Below are 26,797 nucleotides of genomic sequence, written 5' to 3' on the forward strand. Positions count from 1 at the left end.
AGAATCTACAGCTGGGCACTAAACTGATGCTGTTGAAGGCATACCAAGCTAGAGGTAACAGTTAGATATGAGCTATCTGTAACTTATTATTTGTCACATTAATTATGTGTTTGTCTGACAACCAGTGATTGAAGTTCTTTGTCAGGTTACACCTGACAAAAAGAATAAAACAGATGCACAGGTTGTCTGAGGAAAAACCAGCCAGCTGATCATATATGTAGGGCCTACTTATCCACAGGAAGCACACCAGAACAGGGTTTGAGCAAACTGCCTTTCATACTTTTAAAAAACAAACTTTCTCTATGTTTTAGTTTCTTTTAATTGAGTATGTGTATGTGTGTGGAAGTGTAAAATCCTCCTCTACATTTTTAATAACAAATGTGGAATTTTAAAATTCAAATGCATCCAAGAATTTAAAAGTACTTTTGTTTCAATGTCCTAAATAAGGTATTAGCATACAAAAGTTACTACATCTTTAGTAGCATTACAACACCATTCACTTCCCATTGAGTTCTTTTATGCCTTGCACTGCTCCCTCTCATTTCCACCTTGAAAACATCTTTTCACAGGACGTACCTTTTTTTGACAGGTGATTTCAGTATCACATGGGTACTGTTCACAATATACATCACCTGCATTAAAAATGCAAAGATTAGGCATGGGGACAGCCAAGTCTTACACTTCCAGATAAGTGGGAAAAATGGGCAATGAACTATAACTATGGTCACTTAAAATGGGCACCTGCTGAGCTGTGTGCCCCAGATTAGAGAGAGCAGGGCTGCTTCAGCAGTTAAATGTCTGCTTGCAACAGCTTCTGAGAACTTGGGAAGAGTGGTTTTCCCCTTCCATCAAACAGAGGTTCAGGTTTCAATCTGAGAAAAATCTTTTTCCAATTGGTAGAGTCTGTGTGGAAATGAGTGATCAGGTACCTTTTTACCCCTCAAATCACCCATAAGACAGATTTTTGCCAAATTGCAGTATGTATTCCATTGGTAACAGCAAACTAAATTTGGAAGCCCCGTTTATTTTTTTTTACTAGATTCTCCATTATTTTTGTGCAAAGCACTGTTTTTCACAGATGGTAACTATGCTAGATAAATAAAGCTACTCAAATCAATATGAATAAAATATACTAATCTGGCTTTCTGTACCTACTGGATACAATGAGCCAGAAAATACAGAAGCTTGTTATCTGTCTTCTTAGAGTCCTTTGCCCATGACTACTTTTTATCAAATAAGAATTGAGTACAGTTGTATATGCTGGTATGACTCCCTATCCTGATCATCTGTGTATTTTGATCAGAGGGAGCAAGATTTTGTTATTTCACTTTATACTAAAACACAGAATATTTATTTCATATAAATGCAACTTTCCTTCCAGTCACCCACTATCTTTGATTTTCTCTATCTATAAATTCTGTGTTTGATTTTGTTGTTGTTGGGGTATTTTTTCATTTGTTAATGAATTCTGGCTTTTATCTTTTATGGAATAAATAGTTTTTATCTTAAATTGAGCATTCCTGATCTGAGAACAGTAAAAGCTGAAACATACACTATGATTTGCAAGAATAAATATATTTTGTCTCTCTGCTGTGTTAGTATGTCAGAGAATCAGATTAAAACCTTGCAAGTGATTAAGACAAAATAACAAATCCTAACACACATAACAAGAATAATTAAAGATATTTAGGGGGGGTTAAGTTAAAAAAATCATCTTCCATTTTAAAAAATAAGTATTTATTTGGTATCTAACAGAAGCATTTGGATTCATGTGTTTCACTAATGTAAAGTGACACTGATGACAGTCCACAACAGCAACTGCAGTAAAACTACTCTAATTCGTGTTAAGAATCCAGCCTGAAATTTATATACCTAGAGAATCCTACTTCAGCCTTAGGCAGCCAATAAACCAAATTAAATATCTGTAATTTTGGAAACATAAATACTCTTATCGCCTCATACACAAATTAAACATTTGATAGTAATGCTAATATGAAAGCTGCTTCACTACTAGTTTGATTTTTCTGTAGAAATTCTAGTCAGTGAGTTAGTCAATGACAAGCAATAAACTGCAAGGAGAGGAGGAGGGAGAATTCCTTTATTTGCATCGCTGGCCTCATTCTGTCAACATATCACCCAGATTGCTGGATACACACAGAGATGCGTTCTGGCAATGCTAGGAAGGGACCTGCATTTCCTGCTGTCTATTTCGACTTATTAGTAATAGGATGATGCTTCTGGCACATCTAAAATAAATTAATATTGGATTAATTCACTTCAAAAAGGTGTCAAGAAAACACGTTGCAGATTCATTCATCACAAACTTGAGACTAATATGTTTAAAAAAAGAATACCATAGTAATTATATTTACATGTATAATTGCCTAAAGCTGAGCCAAATGACAGAATATATTGTAACACTTTGCAACATGCCTTCAATGCTGATTAAGCCACCAGTTCTTAAAATAAATATAGTATTTTCAATGTTAATAATAACAGAAAGAAATTCTTTTAAACAGTTTTGTTTTACTTTAGAAAATGTTTTATCTGAATTACTAAAAGATTTTTTTTATTCCTGTTCATTCAAAGTTGTGTTCAATCATTTCTTTGCTCTTCACTGATGATCATTTAGATAACTTTGAATATCAGGAAAACACAGTGCAGCAGTGCTCTTTTAGTGGTAATAAGCTGAGCAAGGACAATTGTCAAGCTTCACATAATTGCCTTAAAGGAAATATGTGTTTGAAACATTTTATAAGACTGTAGCTTATAACCTATAACCAATAGTAGTATAACTAACCAATAGTAGTATAACCAATAGTAGTATAATACCAATAACCAATATAGTGTAATACAATACCAAAAGTAAGAGCAATAGAAAAGTCTGAATAAATGTTTAAGCTTTTCTGCTACCTTATTGATAGGAAGATCAAAGTTGAAAAAACAAATAGGATCCTGATTCTGTGTCTTTGACCAGAAAAAAATCCTATCTGTTACAGACACAACCCCTGAGCTGATGTTGGACCCTTTATTTGGATGTGCCTGCATTCTGATATTTTATTCACACTATCTGTGTCTTCAATAGGAGCTCAGGTACAGTTATATTCTGCTCAAGTTAAGTAAAGTAACTTTAAGTTAAGTAAACCTTGTCAGAATTTCACAGGATGTGGGTGTGGCATATGAACGATGCATGGTCCCCAGTCCAGGTTTAACTAGAAAACATTTATTAAAAGTGTATATAGCTTTTATAATATTTTCACTGTCACAACACACATCTGGATAGCCAATAGTATAACTGCTTATGTGTCTGATGACCAATAATGTAAGGGATCATGCTCCTAATATTCACATCAGCATTTCTTCCTTAAAACAAACGCTTGTATAATATTTTTTTCTGCAAACTGATGCAGTTCTGCTATCTGTTACATTTTAGAAACTTTGTTACATCTCTCCTTCCTTGACTGAAAAGTCCTAGTTCTTCTAACCAAGCAGTCTTTGTTCTCTTATTTCTAAGTATCTCCCCTCCTTTTATTTACTAAGCATGGCAAAGCGAGTACAGTGTGTGTCTGCATAAGCATTACCTGCTTTATGTTCTGATTGATAAGCCCTTGACTACAAGAAAAGACACATGGCAAACATAACATCATAATCAAAAGTGCTGTACATCCCATTATAGCTAAACCAACTACACATTTAACCCGAGGTCCAAAATTTAAACTTCCCAACCAGGAGAATAGGCTGGAAGGATTCCATCCCTGGTTTTGCTACAGTTCTCCAGACAGTTCCTTCAGTTCCTGGATGCTTTTGTGAATTAATTCAGCGTGGTCACTTAGGGTCATATAGCACATTCTATGGAAGTCTTCACATCCATATTCCTGGGCTAGCAATAAAGAGTCTATTGCTGTTCTATTTTGCACTGTTGCATGACGTTCAGAGCCAACATCTGCCAGAAATCCTGTTAAAGCATTAGTGGTAACACTACTTTCCTTCACAAGCCAACAGCCTAGTTTATTAACTATGTTCAAGGCATGTGCAGTATCAACAGAGGCAGCTAAAGAACTAAGAACTGTCTTTGCAGTATTCCAGAATTCAACCTCAGAGTTACAGTCAGGGCCAAATAACATTTATTTCCCCTATGTCATAGTGTCCAATTAGTGCTTCAAGACTGGGATAAAACATGGTTAAACAACCAAAAGTACATGGACCCCTCATTGTTTTACCTGGAATGCCTATCCATGCCCTGTTGCCACATATTAAAAATATATTATTGGGCAGGCTTATTGCTTTGGTCCCTCTTGTGACTTTAGAGGGAGTAGTAAGATTGCACCAGGCAGAGGCATTCTGGAAAATTCCAGTGCCACTTATATCGACTCCTGTGTTGTCTGTGCTTGGATCGTTAGCATAATTAAGATAAAAAAGATACAGGAACTTTTACAGAGCCTAGTACATCCAGTTCTTGAGGCTGCTGTGAGAGAGCAGGGAAGTTACTTACTTTTCTCATGCCTGTACTAACATTGCCCAAATTCCACCCCACAGATTGGCCAGCATTAGGTTGCTGTGATCCCAAACACCACCATGATGATCTAGGCTTACCTGGAGTGGTACAAGCACGGGTAACTGATTGTATAACTTGTTCTATTCATCCTTCATTAAGAGAATGCCAACCACACATGTGTGTATATATATGACCAGTCCAAGTGATGAATTTCAAAGCATAGATTGGTTAATTGCTTTGGCTAATGTGAGACAAACATTGGTCTTTGGTTGTGAGACCCATGCTTCACTCACAATCCTCAAGAATTTGCTGAGGATGACAAAAAAGGCTACATAAGTTGTGCCTAAATCCATTGTAACTAATAACCAAACTAAAATTGTGATGCCTTCAAGTCTTCATTCTTCTGCAGTGGGTCTGATGTTCTTTGCAGGTAACCAGTAAGGTCCTGTGGACAGAGAAACACAGCCATATCCACTCCCCCATGTTAGCAAAGGCAGAGGGCCTAGCCATTGTCCACTCTGCAAATCTTTATAATAGACAGGTGGTTCAAACCAGGAAAACCTGTTAAAGGTATCATGGGAAAATCTTATTTTACTTGCTCTTTTCTTATAAAATCTGAAAATATTTTTAAAATTTAAAACAAATGTTGCTTTGTCCAGTTTTTCCTGGGGTGTTATACCAAGGGCTTATACCCATTTTTTGTTTAAGAAGCATATTCTTTTAAAGGGTGTCTGTGAATTCCACAACAGCTTGGCCTGAAGGAATGAGGTATGCCAGTTAAGTGACGTGTAGCCCAAGAGTGAAAAAAGGTTTTCATTGACTGTGAGACATATGCTTGAACCATTATCAGTTTTCACTACCTCAGGAACTCCTAAGGTAGCAGTAGCTCACTAAATGACATCTCTTGCCTTTTCCCCTTTATGAGAGGAGACAACAAAAAATTTTGAATAGGTGAAATATACCAACCGATGCATGCACATATTTTAAAGTGCCAAAAGAAGAAATGTGCATAACTTCCATCTGCCAGGCATCGTTAACACCTAATCCTCCTGGATTTGTGCCTACTGTGGCAGGTAAGGGCATTAAGCATGTACAGTCTGGGCAAGAATGAACCATTTGTCTAGCTTGAGAAAAAGTAAGATTAAATTGTTTACTCAAAGCTTTCACATTCTTATGAAAGAATTCACATGACAACTTTGCCTGTGTAATTTGATTTGGAGCTGTTTCCATTGTTGTTAGAGCGTCCATGACTACGTTGCCTTCCACCAGAGGTCTAGGCAAAGATGAGTGACACCTAAAAGATGCATGACCTAAAAACAATGAGATCGGCATAAAGCATAACCATACAGAGTAGATAACACTATAAACAAATTCTTGTGCACTTGCTTTGGAAAGGAATGTTCAATATGGTTTAATATGCCAACTACTTACAAGGAATATGGTATTAAATTGAAAGGCTCATTTGAAACAACTGGAAAAAACAACTGAAAATTGAAACTGAAAAAGCTCTACAGCAGCTGCTAATTCTACTAGCTGTGTCAACCCTGGCTGAAAAATAACAGAGTTTTCCCAATCCCCTGTGGAATTTTTCCAAGCAACAACTGCTTTCTGAGTTTTCCCAGAGCCATGGATGAAGACTGTCTTTGCTCCAGGCAGGGGTTGTGACAATGTTAGAAAATGTGACTATTGAGAAAGATCTTTTAAACATTGCAAAAGTTTACTTTGTGGCAAAGAATTAACAATGTTTTCCAAAAAGTCTGTCAGGTCAGCCTGTAAAGATAATGGTTCCTGGGACATATCCTTAAAAATATCTGCAGGTAAAGGAATGTGGATATGAGAATGATCTTCCCCACTTAGGCTTTGGTATAATTTTTGTCCTGTGGAAACCAGTCTAACAATCATGTCAAGTAAGGTGGTTACTGATTTTGGAAATGTGTGAGGTAAAAATACCCACTCTAAGACCCACAGTTGTTGTTTATCCTCACACCACTCTGCTATTAATGCATATGGTTGGAATTCAGCTATGATAACAAAAAGTCCAGTGGTAACTCTGCTTGTTGTTTGGATACAAAGGATGACTGAATTTTATCTATCTCAATTTGCAATGCTTCACAGGCTTCTGGATTAAGTTCACAAGGAGGTGTTAAATCTGTGTCTTCCTTAAGTAAATTAAATAAGGGTGACAATTCCTCAGTGAAGATACCAAGGGTAGATCCGAGCCAATTAATAGTTCCTAATAATTCTTGCAAATCATTTAATGTTTTAATCGAGGTCCACAGCACAATGGGCTGAGGAAAAATTTTCTGTTCAAATAATAGAAACCCTAGGTATTTCTGAGGTGGGACAGTTTGAACTTTGTCTGCTGCAATACAAAGACCAAATTTGTCAAGAGAAATACCCAAAAAGACGAAACAGTTTTGCAGTACAGCAGTCATCTGCTGCTAGCAATATATCATCCATATAGTGATACAATGGAACTGTTGAAAATTGCTGCTGCAGTGGTTGTAAAGCACTTGTGACCACAAGCTGGCACATTGTAGAACTGTTTTACATCCCTTGTGCTCACACAACCCAGCGATACGTTTGCATGGGTCCACTTGTTCAAGGATTGTCGTAAAAGAAAAATTAGGTGCATCATCAGGTGTAATGCAACTGTGAAAAAACAATCTTTTAGGTAATAATTAACAATTCCCAAGTTTCAGAGATCATTGCTGGATTAGGAATTCTGGGTTGCTGTGCACTCACTGGGGCTATTACTGCACTGATAGCTCTCAGATCTTGTGAGTCTCCATTTGCCAGTCTTTTTTGGAGTCACAAATATTGGGGTGTTCCATGGGCTAGTGAAAGGAACTGTGTTTTCCCAGATCCAATTGTTCTTTGGCCAGTTTTTGTGCTTATTGCAGGTGTTCCCCTCTGAGAGCCCACTCATCAATCTGCACAGATGCGTTCCACATGAGTTTAAGTCTCGTCTGCGCATCAGTGGCCACTTTTAAAAATTTGTTGTCAATGTCAGTTCCCACTGTGATAACAGATCTCTTCCCCACAGTCTACATGGAGTAGAAAGCACATACGGTTTGAGACACACTTGTTTCCGTTCTGGCTCATATACCATGAGTGCTGTATCTGACTTCTTTGGCATCTGCTGACCTCCGATGCCCACAACGATCGCTGCTGCAGTTGTTAAGGACCCAGTGGGTGGCCATTCATCTTTGCTGATGATGGTTATTTCTGCTCCAGTATCTGTTAATCCTGTAAAAGACTTGCCATCTATAATACAGATTAGAAAAGGTTGTTGCACTTAAGTAAGTTCAGACCAAAAAATGTTAGGAGTACCTGTGCTCCCAAAACCTCCAGTGCCCCTGTCAGCACTGACAGATGGTATCAGGTGCATGTCTGGCAATACAGGCAGTGGTATCAGCTGAGCAATGCATGATCCTGCTGGGATAGTACAAGGTGGGTTAGAAGCCCAAGCTAGGGTCTTTATTTCACCCTCTAGAATGAGAGATGATGATCCCTAGTAAAATAAAAAGTCCACTTTTAGATGATGATGATTCCCAAGTAGCAATGCATGGCATTTAAAAAGCAGGGGTCCATTTAAGCCTGTAGGTGTAAGGTGCTAAAACAGCAGTCATGTCCATTTATTGTAGTTGTGGTGGAAACTGCCAAGTCCAAGCTGGCACTGCCTGGCACTGATGTAACTTGAGCTGTGTGGGTTTGCTGTAGTTGGATCCTGTTTCATTGTGGAGCACCAGATTTCACGCTGCCCTTCAATTTTTGCCATTGTGGCAGAGGTTTGCCATCTCTGTCGTACTTAGAATGGCATTCATTACCCCAATGGTAACCTTTCTTGCATCTGGGACACAGTTTACTAGTTTTTTTATTCCCTTGCTTATTCTTTGAGCACTGCTTTCTCACATGACCTTTCTCTCCACAGTCAAAGCGTTTAATTGCTGCCTGAGCCGCTTGTAGCTGCTGAGCTAAGGCAGTTGCTAGTAAATCTGCTTTGTATTGTTCTGTACCAATATGTGCACAAGTTTTGATAAAGTCAGTTAAGGAAATACCAGGTTTGGTTTTTATTTGATCAAGTGCTTTACGACAGTCGGTGTTAGCATTTTCATAGGCTAAGGATTTCAATAAAACTTCTGCTGCAGCAGAAATCAATTTGCCTGTTCACAGCTGTTTGCAAGCAATCAATAAAAGTGAAGTAGGGTTCTTGGGGTCCTTGTCTTATGGTGGAGAAGCTAGGTTCTGTTCTGTTAGTGTCTGGCACTCTTTTCAGAGCTCTTACAGCCAGCCCCCTCACTTGTTTGTACGTCTCTGGGGGCATTCTTAACTGATCTCTTATGGTTGTCTGAGCTCCAGTCCCTGCCAAGTGGTCCTTTGTTGTTCCAGAATTACCAGTGTTCATGTTAGCCTGTGCTTGATTTTCACATAACTCTTCATATTCTGCCCAACATATTGAATATTGTCTTGTTGTCATAATCAATTTAAATAAAACTTTCCAGTCAGCAGGTAACATAACATAGTTTTTTGTTATGGCTTCTACAAGTCTCATCGTATAGGAAGATTGCAGACCATTCTCTTTCACAGATTTTCTTAGTTCCTTAACCATTTAATAAGAAATTTGATCATGACAAGGCTGATTGCCTTGATGGACTGTGGGCATAGCATGAAGCAATTCAACATCCCCTTGGTCTAACGCTCGTCTTTGGCAGGTGTATAAAAAGTGTTTTGGCTCAGGGGACAACAGAAGTTCATTATCAATCATATGTAGATGCCTTAAGGGCTCATAGGACGGGGGATATGTCTGCTGTTTTAGCACCTTTGTGTCAGTAGATGGTGATGCAGCCGTAGCTTTCAGCGGCTGTGGCTTTATAGCAGGGTATAAATCACATTCCTGTCTTAGATCAATAGCCCTCAGATTCACAAGATCGTCCTCTGGTTCCTCCCCACTAATTCTCTCCACTTGCAAGACAACCAAATCAGGACATGAAAACGGTGCTGTGAGTGCTTGGGAAGTGTCTGCAGATGAATTTATGGCTCGGTGTAATATTTCTTCTCAATTGCAAAAACCTTGCAGTGCAGAGTAAATAATCTGCCATGTAACGAATTCATCAGGATTAACCTCATGACTGCCTAACTGATGAGACTTTAGAGACTCCCCCACTCGCTTCCAGTGATCAAGGTCATAGGAGCCATCAGGGGGATACCAAGGACAATAAGTTTTCACCCATATAAGGAGTTGTATAAGCTTTCTTTCTTGTATTTTATAGCCTTGTTCCTTTGTAATATGCAATAAACAGTCTTTATGGAGAGTTTCCAGTTTACTTATATTATTGCCCATTTTTATGGAGAAATTTTCCCGACCGCTTGCAAGGCTGACCTGTTCCTTAGCCAGTGATGAAAGGACATCCTCAGCAACCCCTGAATCCCACCTTTGGTACAGTCAGGATATGCCACAAGTCTGGGATCACCTAGGAGCTTGTGTGTTCAGGGAGCCATTTGTGGTGTATGAATGATGCATGGTCCCCAGCCCAGGTTTAACTAGAAAACATTTATTAAAAGTGTATATAGCTTTTATAATATTTCCACTGTCAGATTAGAACACACACCTGGATAGCCAATAGTGTAACTGCTCATGTGTCTGGTAACCGATAGTATAAGAAATCACGTTCCCAAAATTCACATCAGCTTTTTTTCCTTAAAAGAAGTGCTTGTATAAGAAATTTTTTCTGCAAAATACTGTGGTTCTGCTACCTGTTACATTTTAGAAACTTTGTTACATCTCTCCTTCCCTGACTGAGTCCTTGTTCCTCTTAACCAAGCAGTCTGTTCTCTTACTACTAAGTGTTCCTTGTTTTCTTGCCCCCCATCTGGGGGTGAATTTGGATTTACTGCTCTTGTAGTTATGACAGGCAGATGAAATACAGACAGAATAATAAAGATACCTCTAGCAAGAGTCTCAGCATGTTTAGTAGCTGACCTTTGTGCATTTTACAAGTGAAGAGCATAAAAATCTTATTTGTCTGAAGCACTTAATGTCTTATGATTTAAAATAAGCAATCATAAAAGCCTCTTACAGATTCTCCAAAGTACTGGAAAGTCAGCTGAAAATGTCAAATTAATAATATTTCATAACCAATGTCCAAGGCAAAGAGTGATGAATCTAATAAGACTAGCATATTCCCATAGTCTTTCTTCCTTAGTCTGATAGTTTAAATTATAACTACTAACAGTTAGATAATTACAGCTGGTAGTATTGTCATTCAAAGCTTACATGGAAAATATATTTTTAAATATACTAAATTTATCACACATTTGAGCTCTGGAGGGAAAAATTCCACAAAGCCAGTACTCCAGAGGAAAAGATACTGTATACTCTCAGCTGGCTCATTTCAGAAAGCCTTCGGGCCCCAAATCTCTCCCTCCCAACTATCAAGGTTGAAATGGAATACAGGGCATCAGAAACTCAAAAATGCACTTGGGATGCAATCCTCTTGGGACTTTAAATATTAACGCAAAAAAAATCTTAAACCTTGTGCTACCAGGCAGCCGAGACAGACAGCAAAACATTGTGAGGAGTCACACTCCCTTCTGCTGGTCTGTCCTTGCAACAATAACACAGAATTACACAGGGAACCAGCTGCAGGCAGCAGATCATCTCTGCAAGTTGCCCAACGTGCCACATGAATTTTGTTAATCTGCCTGCCATTTCACAGAGCTGGGCACGGTGATTCTCTTCATGGGATTCAAACACAGCCTGCTCTCATTTCCACCTCAATGGCTTTAGCAGCTGACTTCAGGTCCTTGTGCTGCAGCCTCTGGTCAGCAGCTGCACCGAGCCTGCACAGCCCTCTGCCCTCGGGGACAGCACCTTCTTCAGAGCTCCTGCCCAAACCCACCATGCTAAATTCATTCTGCAGGCGTTTGTCTTAGCTAATCTCACCTTTTGATCACATACTTCATTCTTATAAAAGGAAGGCAATTGCGAGCCTTGTTTAGTTGCAACTGGGTATAAATTATGCTAATGGTAACTCAGGCCATCTTCCTTTCAAACTCAATAAATCAGATTGTGCTTTCAAATAAGTACAGGAACCAAACCAGACCCCACTGAGACACAACACAAAAAACAGGCAAGAAAATAACTAGGTTCAGAAGTATTCTGGCTCCACTTGCCATCTCAGGAAAATAAAAGGAAAATAAAACCAGTCCCAAAGAAATGCAAGACTGAAAGAAAAATCATAGGTTTCTTTATGTTCATCAGTTTGATACAACCCTCTATTGTTTAAGCCTACAGGGTGTTCTGGTGTCATATTTCCATGCTTTTCTCTCTCTATAACCAGAAAACATAAACACATGCTTTAATTTAAAAAGAGTAAGACAAGGTTCTTACACTAATACAGTCCCAAATTTCCAATAGCTGGAAAAAAGAGCAATTACCTTGACACTTGAACTTCAAACATGGGAGCTGACAAAGTGGAAGAGAGATTGATCACACACTTCCTATTTCTGGTTTATCGCCTGGAGAATTACCAGGATCTGCAGTATCAGAGAGAGATAATGCAAAAGGTGGTCAGGTAAAAAGCAATAAACCTCAGGGGCCATCATTTACTCATCAAATCCTCATTTTCTTTTATGCTATATGGCATAATTCAAAGCCAGATTCTTCTGCTACTTTAATCTGAATTTAGGTCATCGTAGGAATTTACAACATTTTGATCAAACTCAGTGAATAGAAAATTTTTTATTATCTAAGAAATATATTCTTTAGTTGATAATAATCAACATAGTCCTTACATTCTTTTTTTTTTTTCTTCTAATGTACCATGCTGTTATTTAAAGAGACATGTTCAACGCATTTAAACAGAAACTCCAAATTTTCAAACTCTGCCCTATAGAGCTCTTTAGATTATGCACATTTCATGTGGACTTTGCTATTGCTCAGTCATGAAGCTTTGTTATACGTTCATGCAATAAAGCAGTTAAACCACATTAAGGCTGTATTAATGCTGCAATACTTTCAGGTGTTCTGCGTACAGGAGTGAAATATAAATTGCATAATTTAATAAATGTTTGATTTGATAGCTGTCATAGGTGTGTTTTCTTGATGAATAATACCTAGAACTTAGCAATTCTATTATGGACAGGAATGACATTGAATTTACATTTATAAACCCAATAACAAATGAGAGATCAATTATTTTAAAGAGCTGAGAAGCAACAATTTCATGATAATTGTTTTATTTCATCCTCAGCCAAATACCTGTATTCTGACACTTTGTAAGACACAACAGTGTGAGATTTCCTTGCATTCTTTGGAAGTCAGCAGTGTTTACCTGTAGATCCTAATCTCTCCTCCGTTCAATTCTCATGTATTTCAGTTTACCCTGACCTCAACTACTGCAACCAAATAACTGAAGATAAAACTGGGTTTTTTTCCCCCCAAGCTTTTTGTAAAGAGGAAGGAGCAGTTTTCTCTCTAAACCTCCAGGCTTACCAGCCAGCTGTTAATTTACTGTGACTTCCTTCCCTAATACTTAAATTGGATGCATGTTTAACCCGGGAAAATATTGCAAAAAGCAAAGGCAAGTACTGCGGGAACAATTTCTTTACATGATGCTTAAGAATTTTAAGTAAAAAATAAAAAAGCCACACTAGTTTTGCAGGCCATGCCTCTACTGATGTGAATGGTCATTAACATCCTTTATATATAGAATTCTGCAGAAAACTGCTACAGACACCAGGACTCTTACTCCCTAAGCAGCTTCCTGGACTGTGCAGGCAGAATAGCCACTCCTGTGCCAACACCTCTGCTGTGGGCAAAACCTCCCCAGGGACAGGGAGACTTCTCTGTGCTGGTGTGCCAGTGCTGGTTTATCAACCTGACCTTCTGCTATCACACAACAATGAAAAGCAGAACAGAAAATAAAGCCTCTTCCAAATTTCTCAAATGTAATGGATCCATATCTTTCAATACTGGGTAAGGAGTAAAATATCACAGTACTGGGAACGTCTGAGAAAGGAGACAGAAAAAGTCTTGCATTTATTTATTCCAAAAGCAGACATTCAACAAAATTTCTGTATTGAGAGAAATTTCATACCCCCACAGTAAAAGCCAACATTTAAAGCATTCTTGTCATACATGTGGAATATAAAATGGTGCCTAGATTTCATGTTGAAGAGGTTAAAATTATGCAGATTTACTTTGATGCTGGGGGAATCAAGAAACGTTAAATAGATCTTAATTTTAAAAGAGAAAAGAAATAATGAGCTAAGCAGTAAAGAAAAAAATTACATATATAATGAGAACATTTGCTAGATTAAATTTAGTGGGGAACTGTTTCTCATGTATTTTATGCAAATATATTATTGCATGTTTTCAATCTTATCCATTATATTGTTGTTTGTAGATATAGCAGATGATTTTTACCTCTCAAGATTAATCAGTGTTTAAATACTCACTTTAATGTAGTTAGAATACTGATGCTTTTGGAAATATTCTCCATTATAGGAATTATCCCGCAAATAAATTTGTTTTATAAAATACACTATAATGATAGAAAATGATAATACAAACATGTTGAATCAGATGCTGAGACATTAAGAACATTTTTCAGAAAAAATAAAGCCATGGTGGCTGTTCTTGGATTTTAAAGATACATCTTGGCTGTGTAAGTTTCACCCAGTTAATTAGAAAACTAGCAGGCAGAACTGACAGCTACAATTACTTTTTACTGCTGCAGCAACAGTTCCATTTTTTTTTTTTTTCCTACATAGTTGCTTCTGTTTCTTGTGTGAAGCAAAACAGAAAAAATAGCACTACAGAACTGGTTTTCCTTAAGGAAATCCTACCTGTTTTGTTTTTACTAAAACGAAGTCTTAATCATAAATATGTTATTTGTTTATTTTTTTTTTTTTTTGCATCTTTCAGTCTTTATTTATCGTTGTAAAACAGATCTGCAGGATTTTCTGTGAGACCAAAAAGAATCTGGCAATAAATATGGATTCTTTTAGTGAATGCAAGTATGCAGAGCATATTTCTAAGTAGGTATTATAGAATTTATTATTTCCATGTAAGTATAAGGAGAAGTGTAGCATCAGTAGATTTTTCAGATTTATCTATTTAAAATGCAAGTATGTGTATATGTGAGTGTAAAGGTCAAAGTCTATAAAAAGCCTTTCTAAAAGCTCAAATTCCTAATTATTTTTTCAAAGATTCCTGGAGCTTCTTTCATTCAGATCACCTTTCAATTTTTAATTTACTTTATTAAAATCTCAATAAGTCATCATATTGTGAACTTCTCTATCTGGAATTCATTAACATATCAGAAGATAATTTATCAACCACATCTCATATATTGCTTCTCATGCATCAATTTGTCATTCTCTGCTTTCATTCTCTTTTATGACTAAGACATCTTATCTAATTTCAAATTTCTATTCATTCAGGACATGTAAATTTTGACTATTTGAAGTCAAATGCTTAAGCTAACTAAGTTTACACATGCCAACTATTTAAACTTTTGTGCTTAACTGATGAACTTCTTAAGATACAAGTATTGTTTGAGGGAGCAAAGGTATATTTTATAGAATTCAGTTAGAGTACTCAGAATATCATTAGATAAGAACTCCATGTGGATTAGCAGAAACTGGAAGGTCACAGAGACTTTACATCATTTAAATGTACTATTGCCTAACTCTGAAAAACACAAAAAAAACAAGTCTTGTGTACAACAATCTTAGCAGGCCAGAAACAGTCCCATTTTAAAACTTGGTAATATAAACACAGGAATGATTCCATACATATCTGATAAAACCCATCAGCAAGGATAATAAAAAGTATACAATTTTGTAATAGCACCTTCTCAGGAGGGAATATAAAAGAATTCATGGACTGGAGACATCAGGTAGAAGCAGAAGAGGCTGTAGACAATCTCTCTTAACATTTTGCAAGACTACAAAGATGAAATACAATTGTGAGAAACTGATCAATATAACATTCATTCCACCTAAATCTACACTGTAGCTACCTGCATATAAGTATTGTCTGGTTTTTTTTTTCAATTAGAAGTAATATGCAGCAGGGGAAAAAATACTCACTTATAGAACACAGTTCATCTGACCTATTTTGGACATCTATGCAAAAGAATATAAATTATGCCTTAAAGGTGTTTGTTGCCATTCACTGAAATATACACAAGAGTTAATATTTGCAAATATATGCACTGAGAGTGTTTAAGTTCAAGGAGATGAACTTAAATAATTTCAAATTCTTATCAATGAGAATAGCAAATGAAGAGGGTTTATATATAAACTTGGATGAAAATGGCCATATTGTCTCATTCTAGCATTCTAGCAAAATGTTGCTGTGGCCATAAATAATTGTGGGAGTTCAAGTAGAATGTATTCTCTTTAATTCAAATACTGCCCATTTTTTATTTGCCATTGTGCTCAGGGTCCTTGCTTTTAAGCTTGTGTCTGTTTTATCCATTCTGCAAATTACTCAAAGGAAAAAAAAAATTACTAATTGCTGTTAATGAACCCTTAAAAGCTGCTACGATCAGCCCCTGACTTGCCTCAATGACCTCCTGAAACATCAAATGTCAATGAATGATCATACCCCAGGGAAAAAAATTCCTTTGGCTTTTAATTTCCCTTTATCTCCCTGCTTCCCACACCGAGATAGAACTTGAAGGAAGACAGTAGTCATTTCTTACTAATCTTCTCACTTCAATCAAATCCCTGTTATTCACCTTTTTCAGACTGAATTATCCTTGCTCTTTTCAATAACTCTTTGTTCCTATAAAAGTTCCACTGCACCCCCAATCAACTTCTTTACACCTACCCGGATGCTTTCAGTCTCAGCTTTATCTTCCTGAGGCAGCTGCCAGAGAAGGCTCTGGGATCACAAACACATCCAGAAACTGGATAACAGTTTCTCACCCAGGGTTTCCCAGATTGCCAGTGAGCTTGCACTTGTTCATTCCTCCAACCTGAAAAACAAGTTGTTCTTGTGTCAGTTTATAGACTGTAAATAATATCACACAACAGGCTGCAGAAATCTGTGGAAGTTTCAAATGACAGCACAAACTTGTAAACTCTTGTAAATATAATATAGTCACAAGAAAATAGGGGCAGTCTGTCAAAGCTCATATTTTACAGCTCCGGAGGAGTAGTGTAGAAAAATATTGTGAATTGTATTATAGAAATTGCTGGCCAAGCAGTCACAGAGCTGGGTGAAGGTATAAAGATCACAAAGAGTCAAGAGGAAAGAACAAGTCATAGGAAATTTAAAAAATAGTAAAATATTAGTTGATCAAGGGTACATGCCTAGGTGGTAGGAGAAAGACACTGAGATATCGGGGATCTGGTAAAAGTATCAGAGGAAATGAATTCTAAGTCCATATAAAATTTTGTTCTGGATCCTGGAAGTTTATCTAAAGTTTATCTCTTCTGCCCTCTCTCCTCCTCACCAAAAAAGTGCACAATGATCAGATGAGACCTTTTGCTCCTTTAAATCAATCTGGATGCCAAGAACAAAGCATTAAAGAACAATTTTTGAGGACAAAAGTATAACTTCCTTTGTAAAGTTTATTGATGTTTAGAAAAAAGGACAGAGGTGGCAAAACAAAGCTGAATGATCTTGGAGGTAAAACCATCACTCAGAGTCTTGAAAGATTTCATATATATTTTTCATATAACATCAAGAGAGTATTTGGGCCAAATCAACTTAACTATTGATATCAACCTAATTACATGAGGGACAAGTGAGTCACATTTTCTTGGAAAATTTACAGATATCTAAATTCAAAGGAAAAAGAAGGTACTAAGCATTTTGTCATAAAGCTTCTTAAACAGGTTCTGCATGACTGCAGGAAAAATAAGAATAAATTAATTTTTAAGAAAAGTTAAGGTTAGCAGAGAACTGCTCACCAAAACAATAATTCTCTTTGATTCAAAGATTTTTGGACAAATTTTGTTGCACCAGGATGACATCAAGTGGCTACTCAAGCCAATTACTCTACACTTGTTGGAAACAGTCATTATGACATCTCTTCAATGAGCTATTCCTACAGTGTAAACATAATTGTATTACCAAAAAACTGCCTCTATTTTAAATTAAATTTTCTCATGTCTTCATTTCAAATCCTCTGTGCTTTCTTCAAGCCTTTCTAAAGAAATTTTAAACCTCCCAATTCATGGAATAAATTGCTTTTCATATAATACTTTTGAGTTCAGTGAATCATAAATGCAGACTGCTGTGGATTTAACAGATTTATTAAACTTTATAATAACTGGAATAATTAGACTTAGTTAATTACTCTTTTACTAGAGGGAAGAAATTAATCCTTGAAAGATCTTCTTGGTATGTAAAACACATAATTAATAATTGAACGTAATCTCACATTTTAAGCCAGTGAGAACAATCAGTCACTAACCCACCTCAGCAGGACATGGGAAAGGCTCCATCACTGGAGGTTTTCAAGATGTGGTGGGACAGGTTGGAAATAATCTCATCTCTGCTCCCTTTCCTATGAAAGGCTGGACCAGATGACCTTTCAAAGTCCTTTTTTGCATAGGCTATTCTGTAATTCTGTATTTTAGACAATAAATATCTATGGCTTCTATAAATTTGTATTAAGGCTATAAAAATATTATAATCAATTTAGAACTAGTTAATGGATTAAAGCTTCAATCACCTTTTGACTTTAATAATAATATGGTTCACTACAGTTTGTATTTCTCAAAATTTTATTTCAAGAAATTTCCATCTTCAAACATGGCAGTAAGGATTATAATCTAAAATTTAATTTGCAGAAATTCAAATAATTCCAAGTATTTAAAAGACAATCTCTTTACAACATAAAGGATGTGATCTTACAAGTTTACATATTTCCTTCCCAGATGCTGCACAGTATTTAAGAAAGTCTTCAAAGAAAAATAAATTGATTTATTATTGATTTATAAATAGCCAAAGTAATGAAACCTTCCTAAGAATTTTTATCCTTCACTCCCCTGCAAAGCTTTACTCACCTCAAGAACCTCACCCTTATTCCAATGAACCAGGTATATTCTGCCTGCTTTTCATTCAGTGCAACACTGTTTTAAATAAATCTCCAGCATGTGAGTGCCACAGATCTCATAGGAATTGAAGTATATTCCAAATTTGTTTGGAAATAGATATCATTTCAAAAGTTACTATGGGTGCAAGGACCTGATGAAGAGAAGCAGGGACAGCATTGCCACATAAGCCCTGTCTCCACAAGAAGGCAGCAAAAAGAAAACACATACAGAAAAAAAAAACCACCACAAAAAACAAACCTCCAACCCTATACCCTGAACAGGTATCAATTTTTAAGGTGTCTCTTTCCATTGTTTCTCTTGCTTTCACAATCTCCTATATGAATTTATTGCAGGCTAGAAGTCTTATACATTCCTTTTTTTTTTCTTTCCTCTTCGCCAGGTCTAAATCCGCTTGAAAAAATTACCTATTGGGGTAGCAGGCGTTGGTGTAAGGAGAAATTAAACAGGGAGCACCAGCTGCATCTCCCAGGACAGCGAGGGCCTGAGACAGAGCTGGAGCTTCTACTCCTGTGTCACACAGAACTGCACACTCTTCACGCTCCTTTACCATGGCTTTGCAGAGAACAGTGGAAAAGAGGACAGATTTCTTGTAGGACTGTGGTTACATCTGTGGGCTGTAAGTAAAACAAAGCTCTTAGGAGTGAAGATATACATACCGAACACTTCTGAATAGATCTGATTCACTCTGCTGCTGCTGCTGGGTCTCATCTCTTCATGAATCACAACTACCCACTCTGAAGATGCCTTGCAGAATATATCTACAGGAGATTTCCTTGGTTATACAGGTTTCCAAACCTTGTCTTGGCAGCAGTTTCTGCTCTGCTTGCACATCAGCTGACATCTTCATTCAAATACTCAAATGACACCAAGCTGCCAAATTCTGCCAGGAGTTCCTCTAAGTTATGTTGTCATGTTTTTATTTAAAATCTCTGATTGACTCTTGGAAGGATGTTTTTATCTGCTGTGAAGCAGATCCATACTAAACCCTAGAAAAGCAGGCCTGAAAGAAACTACTCCTCTAGAAGAACTAAGCTGCCCTTCAGAGTCTGATATTCACGCAAAAGCCCTCAGGGACTTTTCTAACAAGACAGCCACCTTGTCTTTTCTGAGCTTTGGGGTTTTAGAGATAGACTCGATGAGGAATGACAGCTCTTAGTCACGGCAGACTCCGGAACTAACAAACTTCTTTTAGGTGACAGACAGAAAACTTGCTGCACCAAGTCCATGATTTTGTGATACTGGGTATAATACACTTTTTCAAAAGTATTTTCCCTCTAAATACCTGTATATTTTTTTCCTTCAATCATTTATTCATATTGAAAGTAGTTTTAGAACAATATAAGCAGGAGAGTTGCATTGTCAGGATTAACTTAACCAGTGTTACAGTACTAACAACTTAGCAATCACCAGAAGAAACAAAAATGCTTGATTCTGTTTTCACTGAAAGTCACAGCAAAATGCATGAATTTTAACATGAATACACCTGTGGTCCTAAAATTTTTATTACTCTAGCTTTGAATTTTAAAATTATTTCCTTTAGTAGTACCCTGCAACTTCAAGCATCTTTTAAGTTCAGGCCATTATCCATTTGAAGACTTGAAAATATTAATAGCAGCTTAGTCTTACAAGTAATGGGCCACATATTTGGAGAAAGCAATTCAGATGGCTTTTTCTAGTGGTATTTCCTTGTAATATCCACCTTTGGTAGCTCTACCAATTAATTTTCTTTCCTCCCTGGAAATCAAAAGGATATTTGTTCATTATATCTTTGATTTTCTTTGTTTCAAATAATTTTGGCCTTCCATTTTTAGGACAAGTTAGAAGTGAACTGTGATTTCCATGATATACAGATAAGAAATTATGCTTGCATTTCAGTCACAAACTGACTGAGCATCATTCCAAATGGCATTTGATAAACAGCATATACATTAAATAGTCAGATCACAAAATCTAAAAGATAAGTAGGACATCTTATCTATTAATAAAGGCCAGATATAATCACAGACTGTTTTGGGTTGGAAGTGACCCAAAGATTGTCTAGTTCCACCCCTTCCACTGAACCAGGTTGCTCAGAGCCCCATCCAGTCTGGCTTTGAACACTCCAAGGGATGGAACAGCCACAACCTCTCTGGGAAACCTGTAACAGCATCTCACCAGCCTCACACTAAAGAATTTTTTCCTAATTTCTAATCTAAACCTACTCTCTTTGAAGCTACTTCCCCTTATCACTACATGCCCTTGTCAAAAGTCCCTCTGCAGCTTTCTTGTAGACCCCCTCCAGGCACTGAAGGGTGCAAAACTTGGTGCTGATGTTTTCCAAGGGTGAATGGCCCAATTCTCTCAGCCGTCATGGGAAATCCAATCATCAATTAAGAAGCCTGTTATTTTTGTTGTCCAATGCACGTTCCAGTTTCCATAATTTATTTTTCAAAGCTTCCAGGCTTTTTTCTCTAATTAAGGCTAACACCGTGTGTGTCAGAGAGAGAGAGGGCACAAGCAAGCACAAAGACAGAGAAAGAGAGCAAATGTGCACAAAAAAACTGCTGAAAAACATTTCCCATGGGCTTGAGCTCTAACAATGGAAACAATATCACAATAAAAAATTGTAGCTATTTAAAAAAATATCTACTGCAGTTCTGTTTTAACAATAATTCAACATATTTGCCAATATATTTCCATCACTGGAAAATTCAAGTATTTCCAAGCACAGGAGCAAAGGAATGATAGTGCAACATGCATAAAGCCAAAGAGAGAGGCTTTCTTTCCCAACTCCAAGAGAATTTGCGTCTTCACCTTCTTTTGGCATAAAAAACACTGAGAAAGAGAATGTGGTCTGAGTATTAAAGAGGATGTTTGCATAGCTTCTTTTTAAGGAAGAGGAAGGACCTATAATAGTAGATAAGAGATTGAATGCTGAGTACTTTGTAGAACTACTTTGTTTTAATTGTTTTAATGATAAAATATCTGAAAGTCAAAATAAAAATCTGTTGTTTTCTTGATCCTCACCTGAAGGAAATGCACATAGTCCTAACCGAGCTGGCTGTAACCATGAGCTATTGCCTAGAACCAACAGAAAACATGCAGCATTTATAACTGACATTTTTTTTCTCTCTGTTACTACAACCTGAGGTATAATTAGTTGCAGAGGAGGACTAGGAAAAAGCAAAATTTTATAAATCCATTTCCAGTCCTACTGTTATAGACAGGACATGATATTACAAATTAAAAGCAGATTGTAAAACAATTAGATAAACCAACTGTTGTTCTCTTTGATTCATTAATACAACCCTGTGTTGTGAATCTAGCCATAAAGAATGCTTATGCTAATGCTTAGTCAACTGCAGGCAAATGAGAAATAACATAATACAGGACTGGACCCTTTCAGCTGCAGACCTTCAGTTTCCTTTCATTATTGCTGTAGTGGTAGAATCAGTGATGGTTTCTCATTATGTCCTTACCTGGTGCTAGCTTCAGCTTTAGAGATCTCATCCCTAAGCAATGTTTCTGTGGCAGCTTTGGCACCTATTCTTGCTTCCTATATGCCCTCTTCTTGCATTAAGAAGCCATTGCTGACTATTTAGAGTTGGCAATAGTCTGGGTAACAGGAAGCTTGTTGGGGTAGCAGGCGTTGGTGTAAGGAGAAATTAAACAGGGAGCACCAGCTGCATCTCCCAGGACAGCGAGGGCCTGAGACAGAGCTGGAGCTTCTACTCCTGTGTCACACAGAACTGCACACTCTTCACACTCCTTTACCATGGCTTTGCAGAGAACAGTGGAAAAGAGGACAGATTTCTTGTAGGACTGTGGTTACATCTGTGGGCTGTAAGTAAAACAAAGCTCTTAGGAGTGAAGATATACATACCAAACACTTCTGAATAGATCTCAGATTCACTCTGCTGCTGCTGCTGGGTCTCATCTCTTCATGTATCACAGAGACTGGACTAGTTGACCCTCAAAAGATCTTTTCCAACCAATATTTCCATGACTCTGTGAATGCTTTGTTCAATAACTATTGATTTCTAAAGCAATATTAAAAGTTTTATGAATAACAGTACATAAAAAATTTAGCATTTAGTGCAACTTACTCATCAGAACATAGTCAAATTTAATTTTGGAAGCCACAAAATACTGTTCCCATTTACTAATCAATGATCATTATCTCAGAGAGAAAAAAAAAAAAAAAGCTATTTTCACTAAAACTTTGGTACTCATACTGAACTCCCATTGTTTAAATACAAATATTTTCTTTGTAGAACTAATAAGGTGATGGTTGTTAATATCTTAGGAAAGACAACAATTTCAGGTCCTAAATTATTGGCTGCTCTTGTATGATGATACACATAGATTCTTTATTAAAGACAGGTAAAAAATAATGCTTCATGATTTCCACATTGTGTGAAAGCAATCAGACAAAATCACTTTAAATTGCCACAAAGGATTCAATTCACTACTCCTTTAAATTTCATCACAATAATTTACAACTATTCAGAAGGTATGCAATCTGTTACCAAACTGGTCTGGTTTCATTTAACACCTAATTTTACTTTGCATATGTGCAAATTAATAGCTGAGGTGCAAATCAGTGGAGAATTAGGATTCAAGGCAGAGAACTTTGTCTGGTGATTAGAATTTCATAATGCACTTACAGAAAGGAAGGTCATCTTCCTAAAGTACACATAAAGTTATTTGAAACACTTAGTTCTGTAACCTGGCAAGAGAACAGAGGTTTGGGTTAGCCTGAGGATGTAAAGTAGACAGGAGTTATTCACAGATGAGTGTCCAGGAATAGCTGCTCCCAGCTGTCCCCAGCTCTGTACTACTGGGATATCCCAGGCAAAGCAGGCAGCAAAAGCAAAACACAGCAGAACTTAAGAGCCCACATTTCCTTGTGGAATTTGACTCAAGATCTAAAGAAATTACATATTGTCACAGGCAAACCAGCCTTAACAATCAGGGAATTTATTTTAACTTAATTTAACTTACTGCCAGTTAACGTAAATTTACAAAGACTGATTCAAATATTAGGAAAAAGGAAGCATAAGTGATTAAATGAACACTTATGGAAATATCTTTCATCCCCCTTGCTCAGGCTCAGTTTAAGCCAAACTCATACCTTCTCCCACTTGCAAGTTTCAACTTCCTTGAAAATTTCAGAATTCCCAATGACTTATGTTCTGCCCATCCTTATTTTCTCAGTGGGGTGACAGACAATGCAAAAGTTTGGCATCAAGAGTGTAATGGTTTCTTTCTGCAGTCTGGGCCAGGAAAATGAGCCACACCAAAACAAATGAAGATAACAGCAAAAAGAGATCTGAGTTGCAGGAACAGCTGGTCACCAGTATTTGTAGGGAGTAAGGAAGCTTTCTCCTGGGAAAACTAACTTGGCACAAAGCTTCTCAATATTTTTGGCCTTACTTAAAAGTACCGAAAGAAATTATAAAGTCCCTGGGAAAAGGAGTTGTCATGCAAATTTGCTGCAAGAACAGTCCCAGCCCCAGCAGGCAGATTCCAAGGTAACAGGGTGATAAAGGACTTGACAGCAAACTTAAAAGCTGGAAGGAAGAGCCTGTAGGATTCTGAACCAGAGCTAAGAGACTGACCTTCAGCTAGATTGATTTAAAGGCATTTCAGCCTCAGAAAAAAGTGAAGGTCTTTCCATAAAGGAAAACAACATTTTACATAGTCTAGAAGGCAGTGTAAAGAAACAGAATAGATAACAAATAGCTGATGTGTGTAATCATCAGGCCAGGAAAAAGCTACATAGATGTAAAATTAATTTTCAGTTCACACTAACGGGTTATTACATGAAGCATCAAATTTGGGTGCCTAAACTCAGAAGTTTCAATGAAGAAACATAGTTTTCCAGGACTGTAACACCCAAGCATTCATTTCCTTTGTGTTCCCCTGCCTGTGACCCTATCTCTAGTTCAAAAAGCATCCACTCAACATCACTTTGTTCTTTCTCACTAACAAAATGAAACTGGCATCTAGTAACAACACTCTGACAGGAAAGACCACCGAGATTTTTGGTATTGATTTCTTTGTTGCCAAGATTTCACTCATTCATGGCACAACAACCTGCAAAATGTCAGTTGTTGTTTCCACATCAGGAGACTCTTCTTACATAGAAGAATGCAAGATTACCCTGATATATCCATGCTAAATCAGGTGCCAAATGTAGTAGTGATGAATTACTACATTGTTCTGCTTTGACCAACTTACCTTGCTTTGTCAGCAAAGCAACCAAACAGAACACTCAGCTTCTAAAGCTCTTCTGAGATCTGAGCCACTCATACAGAGTTGATGGTGAAAATATTAATGAAAATATGCCTTTACATAATCTTTTGAACAGCTTCTTTGGAAATAATTCACATCTAGATTAATAATTTCCACATAAGAGGTAATGCAAACTGGCTTCATCTTACCAACAATTGTTTGCAGTGTGAGTTCTGTGCCAGCGGAGAATTCCACAATTGAATAAATAATAGGCAATTCTTCATATCTGTGTTACCTGAAAGCAACAGATAGTGTGTAATTCTAATTAGAGCAGACATGAAACAGTCCGACTTTAAAAAAAAAAACCTCTCAAAATTTATTACAAAGATCATGGTAAAAAGTAAAATAATTTAAGACCCTATGGTGACAGATGCATGGCAAGTTTATATTATTTCAAGTTGTTAATATTTAAACGTGAACAAAACTATCCTTTCCTCAAAGTAGACTGCAATGTCAAAACAAATCATAATTGTAGTATGGGTTCTGGGGCTTAGACATCCAGCTTCTTGTGTAAAAAGGGTTTTATTTATATGTTTTAAATCTAAAGGCAAACAATCCTCTTATCTGTTTTTTATTCTCATTTATCTCTTGCTATTTTAATTTATTGGGACCTCAAGATAACCTAAATCTGTCCTATCTTTTCATTGTTTTAATTAAATTCAGAATAATGGCAAAAGGAGTAACAAAAACCCTATTTCAAGCAAACAAACCAGGAGTTTGCTGAGCTGGCAAGTCTTCCTGGGCTCTCACAGCTTTAATTTTGACACTGAAAGTCTAATCAAGTTGCAGTTTGAAACGGAAATGTTACTTTCTGCTGCTGGATTCGGTGCTGGTAATTACACACAGGGTTTTGTTGGGGGAAGGGAGAAATATTTGTGCAGATCCTCCTTACCTAAACTTGGCAGAATGCCTTCCTGCTTTTAAAAGTCCACTCAACAATAGCTTATTGTGCTGCACTTTCAGTTTTGTTAACTTTATGAAAGCAGCTCCTTGGCTGAGTTCAGCTCTTCTCCAGAAGCTCAGCTGGGATCTGCGAATGCACATAAAGCAGAGATCTGACAATACAAGCATTTTTTAAAGATTAGCCTAATGTTCCAAGGATCCTACAAGAAGCAGAAAAACTTTGCACACTATAACATTAATGTAAAACATGTTTTGGAGCAAAATACAATTAAATTCTCTTTTGAGTAATAAATATTACAGTATTTGAATAGGACTGCTGCTCAGATGGACTGAATAAACTGATTCTTCTATATACCAGGAAGCATATGTTCCTTGACTTTAATGCCCATGCTTTTAAATACGGACACTAAATACAAAAGACCTATCTGGTTTGATTATAAAATCCTCAGAATGAGGACAACAAAACTGACAAATGTAATCATAAACAATAATTGCATCCTCCCACTAAATTTCTTGAAAAGAAGTGAAACAGTAGAACAGTCTGAAACCAGCATGACACCTTCCTGCAGAACTTGCTAGTATAGCTATATCTGACTTTTTTTAAGGGGGTGTGGGGAGAAGGAAAAAAATATCTCTCTCAGCTCTGTAGAAATCCCAGGGGAAAGCCCAGAATTTTTGCTGACTCCAGGTTTTCTTGGGACCAAATCTCAGCCCTGTCCTGCTTGGCTGCTTTAACAGCTCCTGGGGCAGTCACCTGGGGAAGAAATGGCTGCTCCCTGAAATTCAAGGGCTGATCTTACTGCCTGTACTCAGCCTGGTTGGTTCCTTTCAAACTGCTGCTTGTGGAAGAATGCACTGTTCAGATACAGGCAGGAAAAGCCAGCACTAAGTCTTATCTCACCTTCAGTGCTATTAAATTACATGTGGAAATGACAGTGGTAATATTATTTCATCTCTCACACACCGAGATACTGTGCATAGAGCCTGGGAAGAAAGGGTGCTATGTCAGTGTTGAAGCATTATGAATAATACAAAATT

General features: G+C 37.1%; 1 long non-coding RNA gene across 1 annotated transcript; it reads right to left on the reverse strand.

Moving 5' to 3' along the window:
* Nucleotides 1-22,044: 22,044 nt before the first annotated feature.
* LOC148183784 (uncharacterized) lies at nucleotides 22,045-25,073 on the reverse strand. The gene is made up of 3 exons (XR_015773243.1): nucleotides 25,006-25,073; nucleotides 23,227-23,288; nucleotides 22,045-22,400 (listed from the first exon to the last, which is right to left on the reverse strand). It is a non-coding gene; the product is annotated as an uncharacterized LOC148183784 (long non-coding RNA).
* Nucleotides 25,074-26,797: the final 1,724 nt, after the last annotated feature.

The sequence above is a fragment of the Pseudopodoces humilis genome, chromosome 9, assembly GCF_049639895.1.
Source record: "Pseudopodoces humilis isolate 2021_Gansu_Grassland_sample_001 chromosome 9, ASM4963989v1, whole genome shotgun sequence".
In the NCBI taxonomy this organism is placed as follows: Eukaryota; Metazoa; Chordata; class Aves; order Passeriformes; family Paridae; genus Pseudopodoces; species Pseudopodoces humilis.